Source organism: Heloderma suspectum, chromosome 2 (genome assembly GCF_057233095.1).
Source record: "Heloderma suspectum isolate Gila_16-S chromosome 2, 16-S_ref, whole genome shotgun sequence".
Classification (NCBI taxonomy): domain Eukaryota; kingdom Metazoa; phylum Chordata; class Lepidosauria; order Squamata; family Helodermatidae; genus Heloderma; species Heloderma suspectum.
The window spans coordinates 180203328-180229841 of NC_139459.1; the positions used below are offsets into that span (position 1 = coordinate 180203328).

General features: G+C 47.1%; 1 long non-coding RNA gene across 1 annotated transcript; it reads right to left on the reverse strand.

Moving 5' to 3' along the window:
* Window positions 1–2899: 2899 nt before the first annotated feature.
* LOC146353480 (uncharacterized) lies at window positions 2900–25923 on the reverse strand. The gene is made up of 4 exons (XR_014788077.1): window positions 24575–25923; window positions 24282–24439; window positions 4996–5074; window positions 2900–3301 (listed from the first exon to the last, which is right to left on the reverse strand). It is a non-coding gene; the product is annotated as an uncharacterized LOC146353480 (long non-coding RNA).
* Between the last annotated feature and the right edge of the window lie 591 nt (window positions 25924–26514).

Consider the following 26514-nt stretch of genomic DNA (forward strand, 5'->3'; position numbering starts at 1 on the left):
AGCGACTAAGCAATGAACAGCAGAGTAGCCTATGCTCCGGGTAGGCAGTTGGTCCCCATTTGAAGGAGAGTCACTTGAAGACCCCGAACTTATGGGCTAGGGAGAGATCCTCCCTCTTTCCCTTGGGTCCACGGGAGGTGGCCGTTGCTTGCGTGCCAAACGGGCGCTACACCTCCTTTCTGCGCCCTCCATCACTCGTCGCTCCCTGCGTCTGCGTTGAGCGTCTAGCAAGCCCCCTTCCCACACTTTCTCACTGCTAGGATCACTATCTATCTCAGGAATGCCGCCGCCGCCGCCACTACCACCACCACCAGGCCTTCCCTGTAGACTTCTGCCTGGCAGACCGCCAGTCCCTGCAGGACCAGGCCCCCAGGTACCGAGCCAGCTGTGCTGCTCCACCTGCCCCTCCCTGGAGGGGCTACATAAGCTGGCTGGCTGAGGTGGCCTGGGAGAGCCAGGGCCTGCAGGAGAAGCTACCACCACCAACGGGGAAGAGGCGGGCCTGCTGCTGCTGCTGCTGCTGCTGCTGCTGCTGCTGCTGCTGCCGCCGCCGCCGCCGCCGCCGCCGCCGCCGCCACCACCACCACCACCACCAGGCCTTCCCTGTGGATTCCTGCCTGGCATTATTTTTAAGGGGATTTTTAATTGTGTTTTGTTGTTTTGTTTTGTTTTTCTGGGGGATTTTGTTGTGTTTTTAGGGGTGGATAGCCTGCCTGATAGGCGGGAGCGAGGGGGCATGTGTCCACCTGATGGAGGCAGTGGGGGGAGTGTTGGAGGCCAGAACATACCGAGGCTGGGTGGCAGACGCTGGCGGAGCGCTAGGGGCAGGCCATGCCAGGTAAGGGGAACAAGGGAGAGATGTGTAATATCTGTCCCCTGCTCCAGGCCTGTCCAGAGCCAAAGGATGGTTGGGGGAGGCGTGACCCCATCTTCTGGCCTTCGTTTGCTGCTCTGCAATGCCAGGTCTGTTACCCAGAAAACCTCCCTCATCAATGACATGATCCTGGATGAGGGTGCAGACCTGGCATGTATTACGGAGACCTGGCTGGCCGAGGCTGCTGCTCCAACCCTTGCAGCCATGTGTCCAGCTGGATTTTCGTATGCACAGCAGCCGAGGGCTGGGGATCGGGGAGGGGGAGTGGCTGTTATCTACCGAGAGTCCTTGGTCTTCACCAGACCCCCTCTCCGGGAGACCAAGGTTGCTGAGTGCATGTAATGGAGGTTGGGCCCGAAGGGCAGTCTGGGGATTCTGCTTGGGTACCGTCCACCCCGCTGCACGATTGACTCCCTGGCCGAGGTGCTTGAGGTGGTCTCTGATGTGTGTGTACAGTCCCCTAACTTATTGGTGTTGGGGGACTTCAACGTACATTCGGAGGCCATCCTCACAGGAGCACCTCGGGACTTCATGGAGACCATGGCCTCCTGGGAGCTGCACCATATTCTAACTGGGCCCACCCTCTCCCCCTGAACAGGGCTCGGACTGCACCATGGTTCAATCCGCGGTTACGAGCTCTGAAACAGGAGGTGAGACGGCTAGAGCGCTGGTGGCGGAAGTCTCGCTCCAAAGACGATCAGACACGGGCTAGAGCTGTATCTTCAGCTTATCACGTGGCGGTGAAGGCAGCAAAAAAGGAATATTATGCTGCCTCCATCACGTCTGCAGAGTGCTGTCCCAGGAGGCTGTTCCAAGTGGTCCGGAGCCTGGTCGTTCCTGTGGCTCCGGAACCACTGGAGCATTCTAAGGCCTCCTATGAGGCCTTGGCAAGGCACTTTGCAGATAAAATTGATCAGATTGGGTGTGTTACTCCGCACGCTGTGGATACAGTTAGTGAGCAAGAGGCGGCCTGTGGCAAACCGGTTTTGTGGGATCGGTTCCAGCTTCTTCTCCTGATGAAGTGGACAAGGTGCTTTCATCTGTACGGCCGACCACCTGCTTACTTGATCCTTGCCCATCTTGGCTCATTATGGGCTGCAGAGAGAGACTGGGTGAGGGGATCAGGGCGGTGGTGAACGCCTCCCTTGAGGAGGGAGTGATGCCATCAGCCCTCAAGGATTCAAATCTTCACCAAGGTTGGCTGTAGAATCCCTGTCCAAATGTCTGGAGACGGTGAGTGGCTGGATGGGGAGGAATAAGCTGAAGCTGAACCCTGACAAGACCGAGGTACTTTTGGTGGGAGACAAGAGGAGCCTGGTGTTGAATGGGGTACGGCTACCCTTGAAAGACCAGGTCTGCAGCCTGGGGGTCATTTTGGACTCCCAGCTGTCCATGGAGGCTCAGGTGTCAGCTGTGAGCCAGATAGCACTGTATCAACTCCATCTGATACGGCGGCTGCGCCCCTTCCTTCCCGACCATCTGCTCCCATCGGTAGTACATGCCCTGGTCTCCTCTAGTTTAGACTACTGTAATGCGCTCTACATGGGGTTACCCTTGAAGACGGTTCAGAAACTGCAGCTGGTACAGAACGCGGCGGCTAGCCTGATTAAAGGCAGCCGCCGGCGAGATCACATCACTCCAGTGCTGAAGGAGTTGCACTGGTTACCAGTTGTTTTCCAGGCCAAATTCAAGGTGTTGGTTTTGACCTTTAAAACCCTATATGGTTCCGGCCCAGCCTATCTTAAGGAGCGCCTCCAGCAGCACCAGACAGGCCGCTTAACAAGATCAGCCTCGGATGGCCTTCTCTGTGTCCCATCAGCCAGGACAGCTAGACTGGTGGGGACGAGGGAGAGGGCCTTTTCTGTGGTGGCCCCCACTCTGTGGAACTCCCTTCCTAGGGAACTCCGCCATGCCCCCTCTTTAATGAGCTTCCGTCATGCATTAAAAACGTGGTTGTTCAGGCAGGCATTTGGGGTGGGTTAGGGTATTTTAGAAAATGTTTTTATTGTAGAATTTTATTGTTTTAAACTGTTTTATTGTATGTTGTACATAGCTCAGAGTGGCTGGGTGACCACTCACAATAATAATAATAATAACAACAACAACAACAGGAGGAATCTCTGCCAGCTGCTGTGCCTATGAGGGATGAGCTGGCTCCTCTCCCACAGATTGCTGATTCTCCTCAGAACCAGAACTGCTCTGGGGTTCTATCGGCTCAGTTTCCACCCTGACAACAAAGATGGTTCCAGGAGGACCCCCAAGCTACGGATCTGCTCCTTCAGGGAGAGTGCAACCCCATCCAGAACAGGTTGAATGCTCTCCATCCTGTCAGCATCTCAGTCTTGTCTGGATTGAGCTTCAGTTTATTAGCCTTCATCCAGTCCATTGTCGCAGCCAGGCACTGATTCAGCACATCCACACCCTCACCTGAAGAAGATGAAAAAGAGAACTAGAGCTGCATATCATCAGCATACTGATGACAGTGCACTCCAAAACTCCGGATGACTGCACTCAATGGTTTCATGTAGATGTTGAACAGCATGGGGGACAAAACTGCCCCCTGTGGAATCCCAGATTGGAGAATCCACGGGGCCGAGCAGTGTTCCCCAGGCACCAACTTCTGCAGCCGACCCTTCCAGGAGGAGCGAAACCACTGCAATGCTGTGCCTCCCACTCCTGACTCAGAGAACTGCCCCAGAAGGAGCTGTCCCATTTTGGAGCAGGATGCCAAGGGACCAACTTTTTAAAAAACTTTGAAAATAAGCACTAGATCACTAGTACGTATAAGCGTGCTATCATGGGCAAGCAAGTACTCCCACTGCAGCCTGAAAATCAGGTTTATCTCAGGTTGCTTCCACAGAACTACACATGGGGAGGATCCATGGCTAATATTCCTTTGTGTCCTTTGGACCTGGGAAACGATGCCACAAGCATCATAGTCTAGTTTTCATATTACACGCTAAGGCGCTATCTCATTATAACGCTATTGCGCAGTTCTTCCATCAATATAATACCCTTTATGTCAGTATCTTGCTGTCACTCTATCACTCAATTGTGCAATAGCACTAACACACAATTGCACTCTTGCGCAATAGCACAATTGCATGATAGAGCATTAGTTCAGGGGTTCCTGCTAACTCCTGTTGTAGTCAATTAGGCTTGTTCCCAAAAGTGTACCATCACATATTTGTGCTATTGAGCAATAGTGCATTTATTTAGGGGTGCTGTTAATGCAGAAGCCTGGTATTTAGAGGGAAAGGGGGGGAATAGGGGGAAACAGGCATAGTTCTGGGAAGTTACTCAGAAGTAACTCCTGTTGTGGTCAATGAGGCTTGTTGCTGAGATTACCATTAAGGGGAGTAGAGCCTGGAGGAGGGAGCCTCTCTTACTGGTTGAGCAGCCCCTGCCAGTCTGATGACATTCACTTCCAATCCCCCCACCCCACCTGGAAGTATGTTTCTGTCAGCGACTTATAATGGTGTGGTACAGTCCTTTGTGGAGCCCTGCACGGAGCCATGCCAATTCCATGAAAGATCTGGTATTCCTTCATTTGCTTTACCCTTCTGTTGTTGTGGAAACACAGCCCAAGAGTGTCTGGAGTTGGTTGGCAACCACTCACTCAAGGACCTTGTCCAAGAATGGAACATTTGAATCCAGACTATAATTATTAAGGTTTTCTGGATCTAGGGAGGATTTCTACAGGAGTTGTAGTCATGAGTTGTACTCACTAACAGATCTAACCTCCATGAGAACGGGTATGGTGTGCTGGTTGAGGGCTGAACTACATGGGAAATCCATGATTGGTTCTCGCTCCCAATGTATTTATCTTCACTTAAAAGTGACTGAGGAGGGGGCAAATTGAATCTGAGAAGCAGTGCTGGGGGAAGGAGGTGCTTAATGCTCCCCCCCCCACTGTTTTCCCCATCTAAATTACCCCCACAGATTCTGCTTGTCCCATTTGGGGAGAAAATACCAGCTTGCATGGCTGATCAGGAGAATGGTGTAGGGGAAAAACAGTTCGACCTCCCCCACCCCTCCCTGTTCCTATCCTATCTACTTTCCCACTTACTGCTCTTAAGCAAAAATAAATATATCAGGAAATCTAATCATGTAATACAGACCTTAGCTCTAAGGCTAATCCGTAAACTAGAAGGCCAGGTCCACATCTCATCTCTGCCTTGAACTCTCTAAGGACAGAAGCTGCAAAACAGGGATTATTCATGTATTTAATGTATTTTTATCCCACTCCTCAACCAAAAAGGCTCCGGGAGCAGTTTACATGCACTCAGTAAAACAAAACAGTCCCTGCCTGCAGGCTTAAAATCTAAAAAGACACGACATACAAGGAAAAAGGGGTGGGAAAGAAAGAGAAAAAATTAAGGGCACAATCCTATGGGGCTAGGCAGCCGCCTCCAAACTTGGAGGCGACCGCCTATCCAATGCAGGGCAGGAGAAGCACAGAGGGGATCATTCCCTCGGTGCTTCTCTTGCCCTGCATTTGCAGCTAGACAGCTGATTTCGGCTGTCTAGCCACAGGAAGGCAGAGCGGGGGAGGAACCTGCCAGACGACACATAGGATGTCATCACACAGGATGTCATTCCACCTTCCCTGCCCTGGAAGGCCCCCCGAAATACCCTGATTTGGCTGCTCTGCACTCCTCTTCCAAGCGTGGAGTGTGGGGCAGTGCGGAAGGGAAGGAAGTTCTGTTCTCCAGGAACCGACCTCGGAGCGCGGGCTCCAAGGTCAGTTCCCAGAAAACCAGATATCCTATGGCCGTCTAGCCACTGACTAGCAGCCATAGGGTTGCTCCCTTAGTAGTCTTTCAGCAGGGCTGATGAATGGCCCCACTTCCCCTATCATTTCCCTCTGCATTATATAATAATCCTGGGCTACAGTACAGGGCTGTTGTGGGGATAATTTGAGACTGTGTACTGGAAAGTCCTTTAAAAACACTTGAAAATGCTGTATCAACAATCAGTACTGTTGTTCAATCTCAGCCTTTAAAAATGCACCCATGCTAGCAAGGGCTGGCAGTGTTCTAATGGCAACTAATTCAACTGGGTCGTTTGATGCATTCTGTATAAATTCGAGGCATTGTGCCTCAGAGATAGCCAAGTATAGACAAGCACACGAACCACATCTGTGGGTGGCAGGATCACTCCCGTACCCAGGTAGTGCTCATTTATCCCCCACCCCCGCCCGTTGCTAGGTGGAAAGGTCACTGTTAGATGGGGGCTGTCAAGCCAGTGGTACAGCTGTTCTGCAAGGTGTGACAGATGGAATCAGAATGGTTCTGCTCCAGGAGCGATACAGGCAGAAGGGGCTGCAACTCTTGACTTTGAAGTGGCAACTTAACATTTTGCCATGTGCCCCTGGTCTCTGGCAATGAGTAATTTGCTGACACACAGAGGGAGATGTGCATGTTGATATTGCCCCTGTCAAGCTGTGGGCATACTTGAGTGTGCAATGCCAGGGGAATGAAATTAGGAACACCTCAAAGACAGTCACCTGCTGGTGTTGTTCATCTCAGTAGACCAGGTCCAGCTTCAAAGGAGAATGGTGAGGAAAGAGCCAAATGCAAGCTGAGGTTGACATTTTCCTCCCTTCGTAAGTGGATAATTTCTAAGGTGCAAGTCCCATAACTGCATTCTGAAGGGATGGTGGTTCCAGATGAGGCTTTTATTCTGCAATCACCCTGCCTCAAAAATGGAATTTTATAGGGGGTCCACACGATGACATCTTCCATTTGTAACCCTCCTGTGTTTTCCCACCACCTCTTCTGTCTTTTTTCTCACCAGAAAAGATGGAATAGCTACACAATGCCTTTTGATTGGTAGCACTAGGAGCTCCCTTTAGTTTGGAAGCACCCTGACCTGAGATGCCCTGGGGCTGTGGAGACTCAGTGTGGAAGGAGAGGCACTCTGCACATGTTCAGAGACAATCTCCAGCTTCATTTTTTAAAGCATGTTGGCTGTTAGAAGCAGATTATGGGATATTATACCAATGTGTAGGATGAGAAACTTCTAAATTGTACTAAATAGTTGTAACTAATTCAGACAAACTAATTCAACCCAATCCCTCACCCCATCTCCAACCACACACTGGCCTTGTAGTTCTTCTGGATCTATATAATCCTTTCTTATTCTTTGCCAATAGCACACAGCATTTCCTGTTTCTGGGTCTTATGTAAGGTTCATACACACATCTGGCTTTTCCTTGGCTCCGTTCTCATTGACTCCTTCATTCCTCAATACTTTGCATCTGTCCTTCAGTCCACTTCCTTCTCTAGCTGTCCTTCACTCAGGTCCCTGTTCTTCAGTACAGTGCTTACTCTACCCGCCCCCCTTTTTATCTCCTATCCCGGAGCTCTCATTCCTGGGCCTTCTCAGCTTCCTGTCCTGCCTGCCCCTATCTCTGTTCCCAACTTGCTGTCCTGAGCATTTCTTGCCTCCAGTTGTTGTTGTTGTTGTTGTTCAGTCATTCAGTCATGTCCGACTCTTCATGACCCCATGAACCATAGCACGCCAGGCCTTCCTGTCCTCCACTCTCTCCCAGAGCGTGCTCAAGTTCATATTCATTGCATCGGTGATGCTATCTAGCCATCTCATCCTCTGCCGTCCCCTTCTCCTTTTGCCTTCAGTCTTTCCCAGCATCAGGGTCTTTTCCAGTGACTTTTCTCTTCGCATTTGGTGGCCAAAATATTTGAGCTTCAGCTTCAGTATCTGTCCTTCCAGTGAGCACTCAGGGTTGATTTCCTTTAGGATTGACTGATTTGACCTCCTAGCAGTCCAGGGGACTCGTAAGAGTCTTCTCCAGCACCACAGTTCGAAAGCATAAATTCTTCAGCGCTCAGCCTTCCATATAGTCCAGCTCTCACAGCCATAACTCAGTGAAGCCATAAGCTATACCGTGCAGGGCCACCCAAGACGGACAGGTCATGGCAGAGAGTTCTGACAAAATGTGGTCCACTGGAGAAGGAAATGGCAAGCCACTCCAGTATTCTTGCCAAGAAAACCCCATGGAACGTATCACAAGGCTAAAAGTTGTTGTTGTAGCCCATCCAAAATGACCTCTCACTTTCCTCACTGAAATGGCACTAGCTGTCAACATTCCACGGCAGATACCATTACCCTGAGCTGTTAGAACGTTTGTGATGATCCCTTGACACCCCAGCAGTTCAGCCTCTGGAAGTATTCAGCAAGGTGTCTGCCAGTTTTTAGCCTCTTTTGTAAAATTCTAGTATGTCACTGGAGTAGGGTGGCCATAGCAATATCTGGAAAAAGGTGTTCGCACAAGCTGGGAGATTTCCCTTGTTTAGCATTCAACACCACCACCACACTCTTGGAAAGCTAGTCGGTAGCAAAACTTTCAAAACACAATCCCATCTTGAAAAGAGGGACCTGTGCATCACATGATGGCCATTCATTACACAACCAATTCCCCCTTTGCTCCTGAATTCCATCTCATCTCTAGGGGCTTGAAGATCAGCTGCATTGTAAATCACCTCTTCAGTTGCAAATGCCGCCATTTCAGGATCACTGTCAGAAAAGTGCTTTGCGACAAATTGCCATTCTGAAATCCATGATTCTTCATGCCCTGCACGCTTTCTATCACGGGGACAAAACACCCACAAGAATTCCCAGTAGGGAAGTGATGAATCAGTAGGCAATCGTTGGCTGTAATTCTCTCCGCAGGCAAAGCCCATGTTTTACTTTTCACACACGAGAGAAGAGGGTGGACAGCAGGAAAGGAGGGACATCTGTTGCAAAATGCCTGTCATGATGACGGGTGGCATGTCTGTGTAGAAGGACAGCTTGTGTAATGCAAGGACACCTGGCAGGGGCAGTGCGTCCCCATGTGCTTTCCATGCGGAGACACAGCGAATCCCCTGCCAGATCCTTGTCAGTGAAGGCTGAGGCACCGAGAGTCAAGTCTACTAGACAGGTTTTTACACCCACAGCCATTGCCACTTTGTCCCCAAATGCGGGATTTTACTTCTCCCCAAAGGAATGAGTGACAACCATTCCGCAACATGGGAGATTGCGACGACATGCAAACAGAGTCATCACGGGCTAAGCCTGTCTTCTGTTCCTGGTGGTCCTAGCCCGTCAGAAAAATGAGTGTATCTACTTGCAGAGCCTCACTCTAGAGCAGGGGTGGGCAAAACGTGGGCTGCGGGCCACTTGTGACCACCCCTGTGGTGCCCTGAGATTGAGGAGAAAAATATCGCCCCCCCGTAGTGCAATGGCGCACCAAAAGGTCCAAAATTAATTGGCAAACAAGCTAATTTTGACTCTATTGGCACTCTGTAGCACTCTGGATGCCATTTTTTTTAAGTGTCCGTGCAGGAGGGGGTGAAGCCGCCCGCAATTGCCCATCCCTATTGTAGAGTCTCTTTCTTGGTCACACTAGAGCAGTGGTCCCAAAATGTTTTGGACCTGTGGGCACATTTGGGGATTTGAGAAACTGCTGTGGGCACCACCACAAAATGCCTAATCAGTGGATCAGCGCTCTGGCATCTACCTGTTGCGTCTATGGATCTTAGGCTTAGTCTTATTCAGCAAAAACTTTTGTTTTGTGTCTACTGGACACCGCAACATCTCTTTAATAAAGGATTGTCTAATTTAGCTAACTGCTGAAGGTGCAACACAGCTAATGCTTCTTTTAAATTATCTGTTTTGGCAATGTCCAGTAGTTGCTTCTTTGGGGGAGAAAGTGACTACACAGATAAATTTTGTACTCGAACAGTCTTTAATATTCAATAATGTACATGCTCTTTTTAATTATTTGCCTGCTTCATGGAAATTAACAAATGAAATTAGTGTAAATGTATTCTCCGCACACTTTTGAAAGCTAAAAGACTGATATGACAACATTGGAAGATTAAACACTCACCTCCTGTAATGCAAATGGATTGAGGACCTTTGAATGGGTGGCATATAGACATCACCTTCACATGGATACTTATTTGGATATTTAGTCTGCTTTGTTGAAGCCTATGTATAATTGCTATAAAGTTGTATGCATTTCATATGTATTCATTGCTATGGATGTAAACAAATCTTTGTAGTATATATATTAAAAAAAGGAAAATAACATAACATAAATTTTTAAAAGTTTTGTGGATGCCCATGGGTGCCACATTGGGGACCCCTGCACTAGAATTTGACAGAATGTGGGGAAAGTAGAATGGAATGTTGGGAACTAAGGGCACCCATTGAATTAAATCAGCCTTTCCCAACCTGTTGCCTTCTATATGTGTTGGAGTACACTTCCCACTAGCTATGGCCATGATGGGTGGGGACAATAGGAGCTGTAGTCTCACACATCTGGAGGGTGCAAAGTTCGGGAAGGCTGAACTAAAGCATGTCAACTGTGCAGAGAAGCGGCAAATCACCATCCAGTGAGGCCAAATGCTTGAAGGAGATGGGAAGCGAAGCCAAGAGAGAATGGCCATTAATGCCGCAATCCTATACACAATCTTTAACTGCGAGTAAGTCCTACTGAATCAGGTGGGAGTTACTTCTGAGTAGACATGCATAGGACTGCACTGTATGTCATTTCTAATTGGTTGGTATCACTTGAAACTTATTAACAGTGAGGGAATATATCAAGTTTCCTCCTAGTAATTTAAACTTAATAATCACATGCCGAAGTGTTGATTAAAAAATCTTTAAAAAGGTAAAGGTGTCCCCAATCAGTCGTGTCCGACTCTAGGGTGCGGTGCTCATCCCCGTTTCTAACCTGAAGAGCCAGCGCTGTCCGAAGACGCTTCCGTGGCCATGTGGCCGGCATGACTGAACACCAAGGCGCATGGAACACTGTTACCTTTCCCACCGAGGCGGTACCTATTTATCTACTTGCAATTTCTTACTTTCGAACTGCTAGGTTGGCAGGAGCTGGGACTGAAGACGGGAGCTCACTCCACTCGGGTCTCGAACTGCTGACCTGCCGACCTTCCAGTCTGCAGTTCAGCGTCTTAACCACTAAGCCACCGCAGCACTAATGCAAAAGAACCTGGAAGTCAACACCCTTGCCAACCAACTGGCATCCACATTACTTTCTGTTAGGCACTAGGCAACCCCCTTTTTATTCTCCCAGGATGTGAAAATATTTGCAGGCATTTTAAATCTTGTCAGTCGTTCCTTCTTTTTATCTGCCTGTTTTTAAAAATTGTGATCTATTGCATTTTTTAAAGTTTTAACTTGTAAACGACACTCAAACAGAGCACAGTGAAGGGTGATAAGTATTTTTAAATGAATAAATAATCGGGCAGGGACATCTATTGGGATGACGTGTGGGCAGCTCCCTGTATTTGTGCTACCTTCTGGGATCGTGTCTAAACTGGTTGTGACTGCCTGGGGAAAAGAGATCTTTGGAATGTGCCCATTGAAAATGTAAACTCAGGGTGTTGTGCGGCAGTAGAGAACTCCACACGGTGCATTATTATAAGCGGGACAGAAAATAAAAATGCAGGGATTGTAATGCCTTTATATAAATCTATGGTGTAGCTACATCTAAAACAGGGATGAGGAACCTCCAGCCCGCAGGCTCAATTCAACACTTCAGGCTGCCCCATCCAGCCCAGAGAGGCCTTGGGTGAGGCCCTGCCCCCCTGAGAGAAGTGAGAGTGCACAGGAGAGCAACTGAGCTGTAGCCATAAGGAGTGCTTCTTGAGGCCGCAGCTCAGTTGCCCTTGCTCTTGGGGTGTGTGTGTGTGTGTGTGTGTGTGAGAGAGAGAGAGAGAGAGAGAGAGAGAGAGAATTGACTCCAGACAAGAAGGGCCAGCATCAGGGGTAGGCATGCATGGTCGGGCACCTGCAGAGGGCCTACACCCCAGCCAGGGCCTGCTGAAGTTGCTCCTTTTCTTCACCCTTGCAACCAGCTTGTTCACCTGCCTCTCGCTCTGGCCCAGACAATGATGGAAAGTAAGGAGAAACAGATGAGCAGCAGATGCCACAGCCTACTTGCTCACCGGCTCTCTGCCTGCCAAGCAAGCAAGCGGTAGCAATGATGAGTGGATGAGGAGCAAGGGCGGCTGGAGGCAGTGGTAGTGAGAAGGTAGACCCACTGAGGGAGGGGGACCATTGAGGGCGCTTTGCCCAAGGGCCCTCCAAAACCTGGAGCTGGCACTGCACACACGCACACCCGATTTTACATTCTTTTTATTGTTATGTGAATGTGCATGGCACTGTAGAGACAACAAAAAGATAGGTCCCTGCCCCAAAGAGCTTACAATTTAAAGTTCTCTTTTTCCCCTAGATTTATATACCTCTGTATTCACATAGGCACAGAATAGGTAGCAGTGTTTCTAAAACAAGAATTTTAATCTATTTGTAAACAGCATACTTTAAAAAAAGAGAAAGAAATAGGTCTAAATAAATTAATAGATACTAGAATAGAATCTATCTCCTTGGCAAACTAATTTTAAAGTGTAGGGAAGGGTTCCCCCCGCCCCGCCGCCCCTGCCTCAGTATAAACCAGCTTTGCCATCTGAAGTGGTAAAATTAGGAAGTATTTTACTATAAGATCTTCTCTTTGTGTAGACCGAGGTGCTACCAGACAGAGGGCTCCTAGCACTACAAATCAAAAGGCATTTGTTGTGAAGGAAAAAAGATGGAGGAAGCAGAGGAGAAACACAAGAGGGTTACAACTGGAAGATGTTGTTGGCTGAACCCCTGCAAGATTCTGTGAATGAGACTGGGCAATTGCACAATAAAAACCTATTCTGGCAAGAAAAAGCCCTGTCTGAAAGCTGCCCAAGATGTAGAACCCGGCTGCACCCTATGCTAATCACATGACAAGAATCTCAGTTTGGCTTGTGTAGAACACTGAAATCCCCCCCCACAAGGTCTCCTTCCAGAAAGGAAGGAAAGAAAGGGTTAAATTAAAGGATTGGCCTGCTCCTTGTGTGTGTTTAAGAGTATTTTAGTAAGAAGAAGGCATGGTTGTTTCCAAAATGTCTGGGTCCCAAATTCATCGTTGGATCCCAAAGATGCTGTGGTGGAGATGACGAGGTTACAATCTCACCATCAGTGAAACAGCTTCACTGTGCGGATAACAACCGAACAGGGAACAGAAACCAGACGGTGAGTTCCACGGAGGGCTGTCCAGCGAATTTGCACATTTGACATTGTCGTTTTTAAATTATTATTATTATTATTATTTCCCAAAGTCTGGAACAAAGGTTAATGGACTCGTGCATGCCAACATGTATCACTCGGGCTCCCTGACAGGTTCAGTTTGACTTGACACGCTTCTACGGAGACACAGGGGTCCAGGCAGGAAGGGCTGAGCAACTGTCAGCGCAGGAGACGAGCCATGTGCAGCGGGCAGGAAACCCGCTGTCAGGCTTGGAGGCGGGAGAGATGTGGCAAGGTTAAGAGCGCAGGCTGAGTGCGAAGCACAGCAAGCCAGGGGCAGCCTCCTTAAAGTCAGGCCCTGAGAATCATATTCGGGCCAGTACGTTCACAGAACACAATGCTCTTTAAGGTTAGGGGGTTAGAAGAAGGATCCACACAATCACATGTGAGGCTGTGTGTCACTGTAGGCCATATGCAGCCTGCACTCACTAGGCCAGAAATTTTGCACTGAGATGGCTTAGGATTATACAAGGTGTGTGTGAGAGAGAGTGTGTGTGTGTGTGTATGAGAGGGAGAGGGAGAGGGAGAGAGAGAGAGAGAGTTAATGCAGAACACCTGGAACTTAAGTACAGATAGCCAGATAGTGTAATATGCTTAAAGTTATTTCATGTTATTACATCCTGAGAAAATGAAATGAAATTTTGCCAAATGTAATTAGATTTGATAAATGCTTGTCATATCCACTATTTTTTATTCTTAATGGGCACAGCAGGTTTTACTTTTGAGTGAGCAATTGGGTAGAATATGGCAAGGGACAGGCAGATGCTAAACGTGTGTGCTGAAAGGAAGAGGGATGGCGTTACAATGGACAGAAGGCTCTTAGCGCTAAAAGACCTTCTACACCAGACTAAAATCCTGAAAGTTTACCGGGGCTTTTTGCTTCCATTTTAAATGCAGGATCACGATGGGCTTCCTTTACATGCACATCTCTTCCCTCCTCCCCTTTCCCCCTTATCTGCGTGTTCTATATGTTTCATTATACAGCCACTAGATGACACTGTGGTCTAGGTCCTCTTATTGTGGGATTTTCTCTTTTCACGAGGAAACTCAATGGGCTATAATTTAGTAGCTCATTATCTCCGATTTTAAAAAAATGGGATAAAGGTCATTTAGTGCAGGAGACACCCTGGAGGTTGATGACATCATGTAAAGGACCTGCAAACTTCCATGAGTCAATCGCAGGATAAAAGCCCTGTGTGGAGAAGCCCTAAGAGTCAGAAGGCATTGTGCAGCTATTCCACTTCCCCCCCCCCCTTAACAGATTTTCTGCAGTAAGAAAAAAGATGGATGCAGCAGTGGGAAAACACAAGACGATTATGAGTGGAAAACGACATCAGCTGGACACACATGTACTGCTAAAATTCTCTAAATGAGGCAGGGCAATGGCACAATCAAAGCCTCGTCTGGAAGCACCCAAGATCAGAACCAAGAGTATCTGCATGTAAGTTGCCAACTGACCAGAAAAAAACCAAAAACAGCCTGTCTTGCTCCTTTGCCTTTAAGAGCAGCTCGGTCTACAGAAATCAGCAGGTGAAGCCTTTCACAACATAGAGATAACCACTGGCACCTGCTGATGTCTGCAAACAAAGCTGCTGTTAAAGAAACAGGAGCAGAAGCCAGTAAAACAGTTGCCAATACTACACGCAAAATATTTCCCTCCAGCCCACTTACACCACTGCACTCAGTGCGCGTGAGAATTTCTCTCTCCCCCTCTCCTATCCGACACCATACCAAGAGAAATCAAGAGAGGAATTTTAGAGAATGAGTCTTGAAATCTCAGTGTCAATTAAAAAGTTCTGAAGCGGCAGCCCTATGAATTTTCATTAACTTCTGAGCTCCCTTGGCAGAGTAGCTAATATTCATCACTTTGATACTGGAGCTATTCCACCCACTTCTCTTTCCAGGTGTTTTTCTTCCTTCCTTCCTCCCATTGCCTTGGTTTGCAAAGGGAGAAAGGTGCAGATGCCCCTGGTGCATTCCTGGGGGGATGAGGTGCAGGCTGACAGCATGAACGCACCACTTCCATGGCAAAAAAAGAAGAAGACGACCCATCTGGCTCAGGACAATGGAAGCGCCTGGCGTTCCAGCTGTTCGCCAGCTGCCACAGAAGCTGCTTTGTGTCTAATTAAGCTTCGGTAGATTGCACACAAATATCAGGATGTGCAATGGAATGAGCTCCACCGTCTACTGGCCACAAATAGTCTCGGAATAGTCCCTGCTTAGGATACTGTTTCGTGCTCCCCAGTTCCCTGACATGACAAATTTTGGAGAGATAGCTCCCGGTTAGCCTGTTGTGGCTGGGGGGCGGTGGGGATGGAGGAAGCTTTGTGGAACCCTTAAAGACTAACACATTTTATAAATGATAAATATGATAAATATTTATCAGTTTATAAATGATAAATGTGTTATGAATGTGTATAACTGTGAAAATTTTAGATTATTTTTATAAATAATAATATGCATATGGTGCCTAGAGATTTTAGGTGCTTTGTAAGTAATATGAATTACATTATATTTGGTTTTGACCTATAAAGCCTTACACAGCTCCTTACCATAGTACCTGATGGAACGCCTCTCCCAACATGAACCAACCTGTACACTAAGCTCTGCATCTAAGGGCCTCCTCCAGGAGCCTACTCTGAGGGAGGCTCGGGGGCAGCAACAAGGGAGAGGGCCTTCTCGGTGGTGGCCCCACATTTATGGAATAATCTCTCTGATGAGGCCTGCCTGGTGCCAACATTGTCAACTTTTCAGCGACAAGTTAAAACTGCCCTCTTCTGTCTGGCATTTGGCAGCATGTAATGAGTCTCTTTGATTGTCTCTGGCTGATTGTTTTAAATTGTTTTAGATATATGTCGTTGTTGTGTGTGCTATTTGTTCTATCTCATTACATGAATGGTTTTATACTTTATATAATGTATTTTAGTGGGTTTTTAAAACCATTTGTGAACTGCCCAGAGAGCTTCAGCTATGGGTAGGTATTAAAATATAATAAAAATGGATGAATTATAATGTATTGTGGGATAAGCGTTCACAGATGGGTGGAACATGGCAGGCATCATCTTCATCAGGGGCAGTGTAAAACAAACAATACTCTGTGTTTCCTATGTGTTATGTTACCAAGCGGTTCCATCAAAGTGGGCTCTGCCCCATGAAAACATATGCCACAGTAACAGTAAAGCTTATACATATCCACTCAAAAGTACATCCCTTGCGTTCAATGGGGCTCACTTCCAGGTAAGTGGGATTAGCCAGGATTGGGAACCTCAGGCCTGGGGGCCAAATCCAGCCCTCCGAATGGCCATGCCCTCTTCCCCTGGCCTCACCCCCTTTCCTCCAACCACTGATTGTCTGGTGGGTTTTCAGCATTTGTGCCGGGTTTTCCACATTTTGTAAGGCTGAAATGCCTCTCGTCTCCTAAGGCTTAGATAGTGGCAGTGAGAACATTAGGAGAAGATATGCTGGTTGGGGCACACCCCTTTTGTCTTTGGCCCCGCCCACCACTGGAATGCAACCCCCTTCTCTAAAACTGAGCTGGGTTCTCTGGCTGAAAGAGGTTCCCGCTCCTGGGGTATAGGATTGCAGCCAAAATTCATTACAACTCTCACCTGTGCATGTCTGTGCAGAAGAAGAGTGCAATGGGACTTACTCCCAGGTAAGTGTGGATAAGATTGCAGCCTTATAGCACAATCCAATGCCTGTTTACTCAGGGGTAGGTCTTGCTATGTGCAGTGGAGCTTACTCCCAGGTTAAGTATGCATCTAGGGCTGGGGCCAGAAGACTTTCTTGTTTTTCTACCTTGTGCATATCTATGCAGAAGTAAGTCTGGCATGCTGGCGGAGGATGATGGGACTAGTAGTCCAACACATCGGGAAGGTGCTGGGCCTTATGTGGCCAAGCAGCACCATGCACACACTGACACACATGAGGGAGGTATCAGCTGGCTTGGGGGAAACCCCAACGTTTGCAGAAGTACAGAAAATCTTTAGAAAAAACAACCCTAAAATGGGGGCAGGGTAGCTGAAACAGCCCAATGAGGACTGCGCATGCCCTGGGGACCTGGAATGCTGACTGTCAAGGGGCTGAAAATGCGGAGGGGGGGGGGATTCCAGCCAGCAAGCCATGAATAGGAGCACTTCACTCAGCAACATTTTGTTGCAAGTCCAACTCGTCTACCAATAATCTACAAGTTGAGCAGGAAGGAGCAGGCAGGTCCAGACAAGCAATAATGACAGTCTTATAGCATCAGTCCCCCGAAAAGCAACAACATGCCCTTGCAGCACCCCAAGACAGCATCTTGCTAGGCAGATCCAACAAAATAAAGCACTGACATGCCGTTGCTCTTCTGGTCAAATACATACTGAAAAATGATTTCTTTCAGCCTTCTTTCTTCTCTGCCATCTGCAGCACCTTGCTGTAATCTCCCTGGATTGTCCACTCATTCATTCATTGTTACTGTCCAAGCCACCAGAAGGAGAATGGTTATTCCTCTCAACGCAATTGCATTTAGTTTGGCCCTAACTGCTTTATTACAAGGAACCTCACAAACATGGCTATGTCCCTTCCTGGTGGTGTCATCCATCTTTACTCCTTGACAGGCGGTTAACCCTTTCTAGTACATGCATTCACATTCTTCCTATTTTGTTTTCTCCTCCCCACGCAGTCTATAATTTGATTGTAAGCTCCTTGAGGGCAGGGCTTGTCTTTTGCTTATGTTACTTTACAAAGCACACCTTCACCCCCAGACTCTATATCCTGTTGTAATCTGTCTTTGTCACCCTATTTACACTCTCTTCTCATCCCCATAGCTTCTGTCATTTTATGTGCAGCTGCTTATATTTGCACTTTTTTTCTGTCTATGCCAATTCCCATCACCATGGAATCTGAGCTTCCCAAGTGTTACCTTAACAGCAACAGCAGCTGCTAGAAAATACCCTGGCATCTCTTCTTTATTCATGTTATTCAGCAGGATCCTTGGCATGTTTGCTCTGAAGTAAGTCCCACTGCGTTCAACAGGACTCACTCCCAGCTAAGTGTGCACAAGACTGCAACCTTAGGGACTCTTCCTTTAGGAAGCATTAGGATGTGTTGAATGGCATTGGAGGATGAGTGGCAGATGATCTAAACAAGTGGGACCTGCAACAACAACATGTTGTGGGGTGCTCCAGTTCAGGGTACTACATTCCACCCCCCACCAACTGTCAGAGCTTTTCTACACCAGGCTGTTAATCGCTGTATTTATTTTCGGTTTTGTTGCAGAATTGAGGTCAGAGCTGTACACAAAGAATGTTTCCTTTCCTGCTTTTCCACTGCATGACCTCTAGGTATGCTGGGCTATAGCAGAGTAGCACAATTACACAAGCAGGAAAATACCTTTTCTTTCACTTTCAGAAAGCAAAAGAAAATTTTCCCTACTCTAAAAAACCGGGAAAGTGCTCTTAAGAAACAGAAGTGAAATTGGAGGATCACAAGGTTATCTAAAGAACCCATAAACAACCTTGAGTTTACGGGTTCTTTAGAAGAGAAGAGACCACACCCTTTACACATCAAGGTCTGCAATGCGTGTGCTGGGCAATCCCACAGTGTTCTCTGTCAGGGTTGGATTGGAGCCCAGAGAGCCCCAAAGCAGTTCTGATTCTGAGGAAGAGATAGAAACCGCAGGAGAGGAAACCGCGCGCTGTTCAGAGGAGCAGCCAGGGGGAAAGCCCCTCCCGGTACACATTCCTGAGAGTGATAGTGACCCTGGCAGGGAGAGGGAGGTGCAACAACAGTTTCTGGACGCTAGGCGGGCGCTGAGAGGAGGTGCTCAGCCCGCTTGGCGCAACAGCAACAGCAGTGCCCCAATGCCCCACGGGAAAAGGGTGGACTCTCTCCTCCTAGCCTATAAGTTCAGAGGTTTCCCGCCTTCCCCTCCAAACGGAGATCAACGGATTCCTAAGGTTAGAATCCCTGAGTAGGCAGTTCTCTTAAGTCTCACTCTAAGATCAAGCAATTAGCATCTGTAAGCATCATTAGGTTGAATGGGAATAAAGCCTTGGAAAAGAGCCCTATTGTCTGCGTGTTCATTCTGGCTTTGTTGTTGTTGTTCAGTCGTTAAGTTGTGTCGGACTCTTCGTGACCCCAAGGACTATAGCACGCCAGGCCTTCCTGTCCTCCGCTCTCTCCCAGAGCGTGCTCAAGTTCATATTCATTGCATTGGTGATGCTATCTAGCCATCTCATCCTCTGCCGTCCCCTTCTCCTTTTGCCTTCAATCTTTCCCAGCATCAGTGACTTTTCCAGGGAGTTTTCTCTTCACATTTGGTGGCCAAAATATTTGAGCTTCAGCTTCAGTATCTGTCCTTCCAATGAGCAGTCAGGGTTGATTTCCTTTAGGATTGACTGATTTGACCTCCTTGCAGTCCAGGAGACTCGTAAGAGTCTTCTCCAGCACCACAGTTCGAAAGCATCGATTCTTCGGCGCTCAGCCTTCCTTATAGTCCAGCTCTCACAGCCATACGTTACTACTGGGAAAACCATAGCTTTGATTATGCAGACCTTTGTTGGCGAGATGATGTCTCTGCTTCTTACTATGCTGTCTAGGTTTGCCACAGCTTTCCTCCCAAGGAGAAGTGTCTTTTAATTTCATGGCTACAGTCACCGTCTTCCGGTGATCTTGGAGCCCAAGAAAATAAAATCTGTCACAGCTTCCATTTCTTCCCCTTCCATAAGCCAGGAAGTGATGGGGCCAGATGCCATGATCTTAGTTTTTTTAATGTTGAGTTTCAAACCAGCTTTTGCACACTCCCATTTCACCCTCAACAAGAGGCTCTTTAGATCCTCTTCGCTTTCTGCCATTAGGGTGGTATCGTCTGCGTATCTGAGGTTGTTGATAATTCTCTCGGCAATCTTAATTCCGACCTGTAATTCATCCAACCCGGCGTTTCTCATGATGTACTCTGCATATAAATTAAATAAGCAGGGCGACAATATGCAACCTTCTCGTACTCCTTTCCCAATTTTGAACCAATCGGTTGTTCCATGTCTGGTTCTTACTGTTGCTTCTTGTCCCTTGTACAGGTTTCTCAGGAGAAAGGTAAGGTGGTCCGGTACTCCCATCTCTTTAAGAATTTGCCACAGTTTGTTGTGATCCACACAATCAAAGGCTTTAGCGTAGTCAATGAAGCAGAAATAGACATTTTTCTGGAATTCTCTTGCTTTCTCCATGATCCAGCGAATGTTGGCGATTTGATCTCTAGTTCCTCTGCCTCTTCGGAACCCAGCTTGTACTTCCGGTAGTTCTCAGTTCACATACTGCTGAAGCCTAGCTTGTAGGATTTTGAGCATCACCTTGCTGGCATGTGAAATGAGCGCAATTGTACAGTAGTTTGAACACTCTTTGGCGTTGCCCTTCTTTGGAATTGGAATGTAAACTTATCTTTTCCAGTCTTGTGGCCAATGTTGAGTGTTCCAAATTTGTTGGCATATTGAGTGCAGCACTTCAACAGCATCATCTTTTAGGATTTTAAATAGCTCAGCTGGAATACTGTCATCTCCGCTAGCTTTGTTATTACTAATGCTTCCTAAGGCCCACTTGACTTCACTCTCGAGGATGTCCGGCTCAAGTTCAGTGACCACACTATCATGGCTATCAGGGACATTAAGACCTTTCCTGTATAGTTCTTCTGTGTATTCTTTCCACCTCTTCTTAATCTCATCTGCTTCTGTCAGGTCCCTGCCTTCTTTGTCCTTTATCATGCCCGTCTTTGCACAAAATGTTCCCTTGATATCTCCAATTTTCTTGAAAAGATCTCTAGTCTTTCCCATTCTATTGTTTTCCTCGCCTTCTTGTCTCTCCTTGCTATTCTCTGGAACTCTGCATTCAGTTGGATATATCTTCCCCTTTCTCCTTTGCTTTTCACTTCCCTTCTTTCCTCAGCTACTTGTAAAGCCTCATCAGACAGCCACTTTGCTTTCTTGCATTTCTTTTTCTTTGGGATGGATTTAGTTGCTGCTTCCTGAACAATGTTACTGACCTCCGTCCATAGTTCCTCAGGCACTCTGTCTATCAGGTGTAATCCCTTAAATCTATTCCTCACCTCCACTGTGTATTCATAAGGGATATGATTTAGGTCATACCAAAATGGTTTAGTGGTTTTCCCTACGTTCTTCAATTTAAGCCAAAATTTTGCAACAAGCAGCTCATGATCTGAGCCACAGTCAGCTCCAGGTCTTGTTTTTACTTACTGTATGGAGCTTCTCCATCTTTGGCTGCAAAGTACATAATCAATCTGATTTCGATATTGACCATCTGGTGATGTCCATGTGTAGAGTCGTCTCTTGTGCTGTTGGAAAAGAGTGTTTGCTATGATCAGCGTGTTCTCTTGACAGAACTCTATTAGCCTTTGTCCTGCTTCATTTTGTACACCAAGGCCATGCTTGCCTGTTATCCCGGTGATTCTGCCTACTTTAGCATTCCAATCCCCTATGATGAAGAGGACATCTTTTTTTGGTGTTAGTTCTAGAAGGTGTTGTAGGTCTTCATAGAACCGATCAACCTCAGCTTCTTCAGCATCAGGGGTTGGGACATAGACTTGAATTACTGTGATGGTGAGTGGTTTGCCTTGGATTCATACTGAGATCATTCTGTCATTTTTTAGATTGTGCCCCAGTACTGCTTTTCCCACCCTTTTGTTGACTATGAGTGCTACTCCATTTCTTCTAAGGGATTCTTGCCCACAGTAGTAGATATGATGGTCACCTGAATTAAATTCGCCCATGCCTGTCCATTTTAGTTCGCTGATTCCCAAGATGTCGATGTTCAATCTTGCCCTCTTGTTTGACCACCTCCAGCTTACCTTGATTCATTGATCTGACATTCCAGGTTCCTAAACAATATTGTTCTTTACAGCATCGGATTTTCTTTTCACCACCAGACACATCCACAGCTGAATGTCCTTTCGGCTTTGGCCCAGCCGCTTCACTCTTTCTGGTGCTACTTGGAAATTCCCTCTGCTCTTCCCCAGTAGTATATTGGATACCTTCCGATCTGAGGGGCTCATCTTCCGGCGTCATATCTTTTAGCCTTGTGATACGTTCCATGGGGTTTTCTTGGCAAGAATACTGGAGTGGGTTGCCATTTCCTTCTCCAGTGGACCACATTTTGTCAGAACTCTCCACCATGACCTGTCCGTCTTGGGTGGCCCTGCACGGCATAGCTTATGGCTTCACTGAGTTACGCAAGCCCCTTCGCCACAACAAGGCAGTGATCCACAAAGGGGTTGATTCTGGCTACCTGAGGAATTCAGAAGGCAGCAGGGGGGACCTCCTGACACTCCCTCCTCTGTCCAAGACACTTGGGGTGGGCCAAGGGACAAAGAGCAAGACAATGCACTGTTTTGGATCAATTAGGGAGACCTACATCATTATGGAGGACCTACGCTGGGGGTCTCCAAAGTGGCACCCCTCCTGATTTTTATTTTATTAAGATTTTTAAAAATTAAACTTTTTTATTTAACTGGAAGGCTGGCATACTGCAAAGTGACGTGCCACCCTCCAGTACCATCTTTATTTGGTTTCAACAGAGTGGTTTTGTGTTTTGGAGCTCAGACCCCATCTCTGCCTTGTAAGTAGGTTCTTGGGCAAGTTACTTTTCTTTTAATCTCACGAGTTTGCCTTCTGGGAAATGAATGTTTTGTGACCAACTGTCCCCACCATGGCAGCCATTTTATGAATAGGCAAGGTGCCCTGATGGCAGCCATTTTATGAGAGCATCCTCAATGCTCTCTCAACATTCCAAAAGTACCCCAAAAGGCTGGGTACCCCTAACCTATGCACAATATCAACAACACCAAATCTGTGTTTCTAAAACACACCTGCCAGTTAACGCAACTGCATCAGTGGGTGGATAGGGCTCTTAACCCCTCCTGTGCTTGCTGATTCTCCCCTGGAAATGCCCCCTATCCAGATGGTCTCTTCTTGCTACACGTTTCTTCTTCCAATCTCAGAGGCTTGCTGGGGTTGTTGTGGGGGAACAATAAAATATTGCTGCAGGAGCATTTGCAAGGGAGGATCAAGCAGTGCGGGCTGGGGAGGGTTAAGCATTTCCACCCTCTGATTCTCCCCTGCAAATCCTCCTGTAACTTTTCCCTGCAGGTAAACTTGTTCTGCTCTCAGAGGCTGGCTGGGGTGAAAACAATTAAAAAAAAAATGCTGGTGCATCAGATGCATGGGAAAATTGGTCGACAGGTGGATGGGTAATCACCCCCTCCCTTCTACCCATGGATTCCCTCTTCAGATGTCTCCTACCCCTACTTTAATGTTACAAGGACAACATGGGATTGGAAATTCCAGGTTCCTTACATTTTATTTTTTACATTTTCATCTTGGCCTTTGTCCAAGATGTTAATGGTAGTGTATAGTGCCAGTTCCGGGTTTTGGGGGGACCCTCTGGCAAGTTGCTTGCTTGATCCCTCAGAGAGGACAGGTGAACAGGAAGCAACAGCAAAGGAAAGAGCAGCAGGGCTAGGAGTCTAAAGTGATCAGTAGTGGACCCACTGTTGTGGGCCTCAGACGGTGCACAACAATGCTGGCCCCGATGCCAACCCTGGTGGTGTACATGGTTCTTTCCGGTTTTCCTTCACAATAACCTTGTGAGGTAGCCTAGGCTCATAACATGTAGTCCCAGCCCTGGTTTCTTAGAGAAACTCTGATACTCTGATGGAGCGTGCGTGTCTCTTTCTCTAACAGAGATGTCTCAGCATCCCCTCCCCATTCAACTACAATTCCCAGGATGCCTTGGGGAATTCGTGATGGTTGAACTGGTATAAAACCCATATGTTTGCCATAGTGTAGTTATACCCATTCCTGTTTAAAATGCAAGGTGCAGGCTTTCGAATCCTACAAAACTTTTCCTCAGGCTAGATGTTCAAAGGGAGCTGGGAGGAAGGAAAAGAAAAAAAGGCCATTTCTTATTTTGCAAGATATGCAGTTACCCTGTCTCATGTTGCTTATATTTTCAGTCTCAAGATGGAGGGAGGAATGTTGGAATGGACACTTGGTACTGGTGGAGGGTGCACCATTTTAAACAATGGTGGATCTGTCATGCCAGGAGAGATGGGGTGGAGACTGAACGGTGCTGTTGGGCAAGGGCCTAACATTTCACATTCCTTCCCTGTACTTTATCTAGGAGGTCCCCAGACTGCATGATTAAAAGTAGAATGAATCTTCTTTAAAAACAAGTAGCTTGTTTATGTATTACACTTACAGTGCAAGCTTATACATACCTTCTGAGAAGTCTCCTCGAGTTCAGTGGACCTACTCCTAGGGAAGTGTGTATAGGATTGCCATCTTATTATACACCGCTCTTCCTCTGAGGAGCCCAGAGCTGCTTGCCTTGTAGGTCCTAGACAGTCTCCTGTCCAGGCAGCTTACAGGGCCAGACCTGCAACAGAACCGTGTCATGTGTCAGCTGTCTGCTTTCATTTCTCTCCAAGGACCAGACACAGTTTGGGGAGTGAATGGTGGGATCCAAAGGGCTTCTGGGCACACAGCACCCTATCATGATGCGGCCACTCACTCCTTCTGAAAAGCTGTTTCTGAATGCCAAGGGATGCTCTAGAGAAGCCTTCCCAAACGTGGTGACCTCCAGTTGTGTTAGATTATAACTTCTATCATCTGGTTGGCTGGGGATGGTGGCAGTTGTGCTCCAACACATCTGGAGGACACCAGATTGGAGAAAGTTCGCTGTAGAGCATCAACTGGTGCCTCTAGAGATGCTGCAGACAAAAAAGGAAGGTTGAAATAGTCTCCATGTACAGGTGGAACCACTTTTAGCCCAAGGATGTGTTTGGATCCTGATTGATGTACCTCTGGTCATGTCAAAGCCACACCTTTATCCTTCATATGGGGCTAATGATGCCTGCCTACTTTGCCAAGACAGTTGTATGAATTTGGTGGTATGTATGAGAGTGATAGGAGAATTCTAATGGTGTAATCCTATACATGTCTATTCCAAAGTAAGTCCCATTGAGTTCAATGGAGATTATTCCCAGGAAACTGAGTATAGGACTGCAGCCTAAATATTACTGCTGCTGTTATTAAATGTCAGAAATGACTGTGTGTCACAAAGCTTGGAAACACTTTACCAAAAAGTGAAAGTTAGCCAAAAGCACTTGGTTGTCCTTGAGATTTCATTGTAAAATGTCAGAATTCTTCCAGCATTTGTTACTGGCTTCCTAAAATGTTAAGTATCACTGGTAAATATCAACATTCACCAAATTCCTGATATTTACCATGACAGGCAACTGTATTTCAGTATTTATCAGAGAGGACACTATATGTTTCTCCCAATTTTGAGAAGTAAATTTCCTAAGAAGTACTGGTCTCTTCTGCTTCCCAGTAACTTGGGATGCAGAAGACAGCATGTATATAAATGGATATATATTGAGACCGAACAGAACCCCCTCTGAGCTCAGATGGTTGGTGATAAACAAACATACCCTCAGTAATTAAACTCATCAATCGTTCCTGGCGTTGGTTGGCTGTGCCTGGATCACAGCAGTTTCCATTCAGAGCATGACAGGCTGGGGGCTGCAGAACATCATGAAGGCAAATGTCCCATCTTTTGAATATTTGATGAATGGTGAATTAATTGTTCTTTGGAAACTGCCTTAAACATCCCAAAATGAAACAAGCAGAGCAGTCCTAATCCACCCTTGGGTTTAGTGAGAGGGATGGCAAGAATTTTAATGACTAGATAGGTAAATTCTTCTGTTCCCCCAATGCAATCGCCTCTTTATTTAACCCCATTCCCTGCCCCATACTTCATACTTATCTGGTTGGCCCTGTTATTGCCCAGATGGGCTCTTCAGCCAAACCTGCTCCTGCTTCAGAGCCAAATTCTTTAAGTAAATGTTGTTCAACATATCAATATTACAGGTGGAGTGACATTTACTGAAAGAGGATGCCCGATGCTGCAGGAGAAGAGACCATCTGGGCGAAAGAGAGGACAACTAGTTTTACAGGAGGTGGGTCATCCCTGAGGAAGGGATGGAGCTGTCTTCCCCAACTTGGTGCTTTCTAGATGTTTTGGACTTCAATTCCTATCACCCCCAGCCAGCCTAGCCAATGGACAGGAATGCTGGGAGTTGTAGTCCAAAACAACCGGAGGTCACAAAGTTGAGGAAGGCCGGGATGGAGGACGGTTGGCTTACTTGGCTAGATCCGTGCTGCCCACCCCACAAAGTGGACTTGCCAGGAAGCTCCATTGCCACAGCCTATCTCTTCCCACACACCTACTCTTGCCTCTGGTTTGGCAACTAGGGGGAAGAGCAGATGGTACTCCTCAGAGGGCTGTACTGGGCCCTGAAGCCTCCAGTTGCTGATCCCTGCAATCAGCCTTATAGTTTAATTAATGTCTGAGAACACACCGAAGACTTTTGAGCCAAGCCACACCTAATATAGGCTTTCTCATCAATTTTTTTACCACCTAATGCCCAGGCTCAGCCCCAGAGCATC